This window comes from Stegodyphus dumicola, chromosome 3 (assembly GCF_044657685.1).
Source record: "Stegodyphus dumicola isolate Sdum_Otavi_A_Nest chromosome 3, ASM4465768v1".
Classification (NCBI taxonomy): Eukaryota; Metazoa; Arthropoda; class Arachnida; order Araneae; family Eresidae; genus Stegodyphus; species Stegodyphus dumicola.
In genome coordinates this window covers 137,619,479-137,624,495 of record NC_140770.1, presented here as the reverse complement: position 1 = coordinate 137,624,495, position 5,017 = coordinate 137,619,479, and positions in this window count along the sequence as shown.

Here is a 5,017-nt window from a genome sequence, read left to right as displayed (position 1 = left end):
GCGTTGCCATTCGACAAAGAGTAAGATTTCTACTTTTAAAATTTAGCTTTTAAAAGAGGGGAAAAAAAGCGATAACAATTTAAAAGGAGTAAAAGCATTTCCTAGGAATATTCTTTTTTCTACTTATTACTGTTTGTTCTACGAATAAATCTGATTGATTTAAATACAGATGCATTTAAGTTCTGATATTTCTGATTAGAAATACTAAATTCTTTTATGAAATTATGCTACCTAGGCATCATGAAAACCACTACATATTTTTAACTTTTTACAAATACTATTTTAGACGGTTAGCCAGACGGCTAGCTGAGACAAAAGGAAAAGAGCGAACGAGTTCATGAAATAAGAAATAAAAATAGTATAGACATGTTACGAACTCCTCTATAGTCTTGCATTCCATTTCGTCAACTATCGTTTACATCTATATAAACTTTGCATCTTGTTCTTATATTTATTAGTTACTTCTGGCTATTCTGCTTTATTTAGTTTCATTAGCCATATCATTACTAATCAGTCTTTTTTCATAAACTATGTCAAACACACTGGGCGCATGGAAGTTTTCGTCATTTTCTTCGCATGTAAGCAAAATATTGTTTTAAATTTCTGTTACTATTCAAATCCATTTCATTGTATTGTTGATTGATTACATTGTTGGTTGTCACAAAATTTCAATTTTTTAAATTATTTATTTAATTGTTGCATTTTATCTAATCGTTTTCGGGTTTGGTTTTGTGTAATTAAATTTGTGACCTCGTATTTTATATGTAAGTATTTATTTCTTGTATTGAATTTTAGATCATGTGATTTAAAATTAAACAGTTTTTAAATTGTGAAAATAGCTCAAGTATAACTTACATATGGGGAAATATTACTGTCAGGCTTTGACAGTTGTTTTTGTCGCCAACTTGATGACTTTCTGGAAGTTTTGAGAGCTGAAGATCATTTGAAATGACGCCACCACTCAGCGAAAAACCTTCTCGAAAACTCCCGATTTTTGAGGACGAAAACCTCTTGGTTTTGGCAACTATGCCATATGTCATGTTTGTACACATATTGGAAGTTATTAGTTTTTTCGTGATCTTTTCGTGACCGAAATAAATAAAAGCACTTTCAATCCATTTCGCATAATGCATACTTCATAAAGACCTTCCCTTTCCGAGACTTGTTAAGCTATTGCTAGTATCTTGAAATAACCGAAGTTGATTTTCCTTATTCTTGTCCAAAACCAGGCAGACCAAACAACATATGTCTGTAATAATACCCCTCAAGTACATATTAAATTATTTTCATATGCCACTGGTCATAACAACACTAAGCAAAACTGGCATAAACTTAATTCTTACAACCAACAACAGATTAATCTTTTTTATTTTTTCCTGTGATTTTTTTAAGGCGTTGTTGATTTTGCAATATAACAACAGAAACAACAAAGACTACTTTTTCTTGGCATGTTAATGACATGTAATTACTCTTCTATAAATGCAACAGTACACCACAAAGCTCTCTCGATTTCTTTTCCCTTTCATGCTAGATCTTATACACTCGTGTAAATAATAATAAAAAAAAAAATAAAAAAAAAAAAAAAAAAAAGGCGTTTTTTCTCGTGCTGTGCTGTTGTATTTTTTTTTTTTTTTTTCGGTACACTCAACGCTTTCCTTCTCTGTCTCATTTAATAGCTCAATTACTTGACAGCTGTTGTTGTTGGCAGGCTTTATCCCATTAATTATAGATCAAACTTTAAAAAAAAATACCTCTCCCCGTAATAATTTAAACGTTTTCTTTATAACATGGACAAATGGGCATTAAACTTTTGTGTTCTTACAAAATATCTGATTTTAACTTCAGTTTCAAATTTTATATCTGTCTAGAAACTTGCGCAGCCAGCCGCCTAAAATAGTTATATAATGGAGAGGGAGGGTAAGCTGAGGAAAAAAAAAGAAAAAATGTTTGAAAGCTTTTAGATTTCAAGGTCACACCAGAGATTTTGCTAAGGTTTTTATGCTCTTGCTGAGCTCGCAGTTTACAAGTCTGCTTTTGGACTCTCTTTTGCTAATAAAACATTTTTTTTAACTTATTAAACATTGCCTTTTTTATCTCACGCTACATAAATTCAACTGGAAAGAGTAAAAGAAATATCTAAAAGCAGCGTATAAAATTCTCAATAGAGTGTGTTAAGTGTATGTTATAAGTATCTGACAAAAGTGTGTGCTATTAAGCAATACAGTGTGCTACATATTTTCCTGGTTTTTCAGTTTAGCATACAATGCTAAATTTTCTTAATAATTTCATAACAAAAATAAACCAAACAGTTTTTTTTCCTACCTTTTTGAAATTTTATTTATTAAAACATCATTTCTTTTCACTTACGCCACATAAAACTAAATAACAAAATTAAAAAATATTTAAAAAAGGCATATTTTAGAATTCCAGGTACAGTGAAAAGCATTGTCATATATTTCTTCATATTTGCTGAATTATTTCTTTCAAGGTAAGAAGCCGGGTATCAGAACACTTCGCTAGGAAAGCTTTTGAAAACTAATGGCAGCATTAGATTGAAAAGGTTGTAGAGTTTATATTTATTTTAACTAACATTTATTTTATGTTCAAGCTATCTTTCCTGTCAAGCCTTTACTTTCCCCTAGAATTGACAATGCCAGAGTATGTAAATTGTAGTAGAACGCGCAGTATATTCAAATTTTAGCAGAAGTAAGTTGAGTTTAAATAGAAGGGAAACGAGTTTGTAAGTGTGTTTCTTGAATCGCTAACGTGAAGGTTGCTAGGTAGAAATTTAAGAACCGCGCGTTTCGGCCTGTGTGCCTATCTCGGCAGTTCGTTGAATCTTTCAACTGCTTAATCAGTAAGCTCGCTGAATATCAGCTGTATTTTAGAACGCGGTTAGGTTAGTTGCGATTTCAGAGCCTCGTAGGTAGTGATCTAGTTGTTTATTCATCCTGTCATTAATTTTTAGTTTCACATTTCTGTTTTGTTAAACCGCCGGGTCGGCGTAGTTTGTGAGCATCAAGTGAACGCAGCTTTTATTTCTAAAGTGGAATAAAAAGGGCTTTAAACCCTTCTTAAGTGTTGGTGTAAATTTACAGTTCATAGCAGTCACTACCACAGCTACTGACAAGTTGGGGCCACACAAGACTACAAGGTCATCCATCTCCTATGCAATTCGACAAAGATATTATAGTTCCCGGCATCTATCTCAATAAATTTTCTATCTTCCAAGAGCCAACATTTTCTTCCAGGCTTCCTATGGACTCTAAAATAATACTCAATCTACTAGAGCCATGCAATAAAAAGGAATTGATTGACATCATTAAAGCGAAAGGGATCAGGACCGTTGAACAGTATCCAAAAAAGGACTTTGTGTGCGCTTATATTAGATGGTTCATCTGATGAGACAATCACTAATGGAGGTTAATGGAGCTATAATCGAGGTTCTGGAGTATTTTTTGACTACCCCAGGCGATACTAAGTATCAACACAAAATTGGTTCTGGAGCCATAGTCTCTAACTTTACTAGCGAGTTTGTAGTGTGCGACTCAAAGTCAGCTCTACAGGCAATCCTGGATGGAAGTTGTGTGATCTCCAACGGGATCCACTTCCACCTAAACGAGATTCAAAAGTTAGTATCAATTATTCAATGGTTGTCAGCGCAAGTCATCATCACACGCAAAGAGAACGCAGGTAAAATGGCAAAAGAGGCTGGAAATCTATCACTCACTGAAAATGTCCCTCTCTTGGACGCAAATGCCATAGCCAGTTACAGACTAAAGGAACATTCAGTTCGAATAATGCACCAGCTCCATAACAACAAAGGAGATCGACTCAGTTGAGCATGGCTTCTGTGATGGCCAAACACTGAGAGAAATGGTAGGAAAACCTGCAGAAGTTGTGTTAACTGCCCGGACATAGATTTGACAACTGCACCAATTTTGATGGTCCAGCCATCCTTGCCGAATTGTTAAAGATTTAGGGCTTATTTAAGAGATAGGACCTCTACAATGATAACGTTTTGCAGATTGCCAGGGCTGTCATCTTCGCCCATGGCACTATTTGAATAGGCTTTATCAGAGGCAGGACAACAACAACAACAACAAATAATTTCTCTAAAAATTATATATGGCGATAACATTCGGTGGTAACACGCTTTTAATTGAAAAGTGACACGTACAAAGAAGTAAGAAACGAGTCTATTAGCACCCCTGGCGTTCAAAATATATATAAAATGTTTATGAGTCCAGCTAGCTTTATTTTACAGGTGCACTTAGCAATTAATAAAAACATAAATAAAGTTCTCGGTTTATTGCTTTTAAATTGCTTAGTTATTCAATCGGTAACAAACATATTACATCTGAGTCGCTTAGCTCGTTAACCAAAATTTCATTAAACTCATACAAAGCGTAAAATAAATTTTAAAAAAATTAAAAATTCGGGCTCTGAAGTGAATTTATACTAATTTATAGAAAACTGGGACATAATTCTAAACGATTCTAAAGAAATTTAACGTTAGATTTTTTTTATAGAATTCTATGAAATACTTTGGCAAGGTTCTTCTGCTGGTTCAATTAATATATATAATTATAACCCATTATTACCATTAATGCAGTAAATGAAATACTTCTTATAGAATTTAATATATGAACTGTGTAATTTTTAACTCTTGTGAAATAGTATCATTTGCATCATAAATGAAATTCAGAATTAATAATGAAGCTTTAAACTTACAAAGCGTTATTATATAAACTAATAAACTTTAAATCTCTCTCTCACAAGCTGTCTTTATGTATATTTCTCCAATGAAAACTTTTCAAACGGATAATGTACTGTACCATTTTTCATGAAAATAAATAAATCAATAAGTAATGGATAATAATAAAAAAAAATCTTAAAAAATAATTTTTCATTAAAAATTTGTTGTTGCCAAATGATGAAACTAATCCTTACTTAAAACTCCTTCACCTTCTATCGGTGAACTCAAGCGCTATTCGATTGGTTGGTTCTCCTTCTT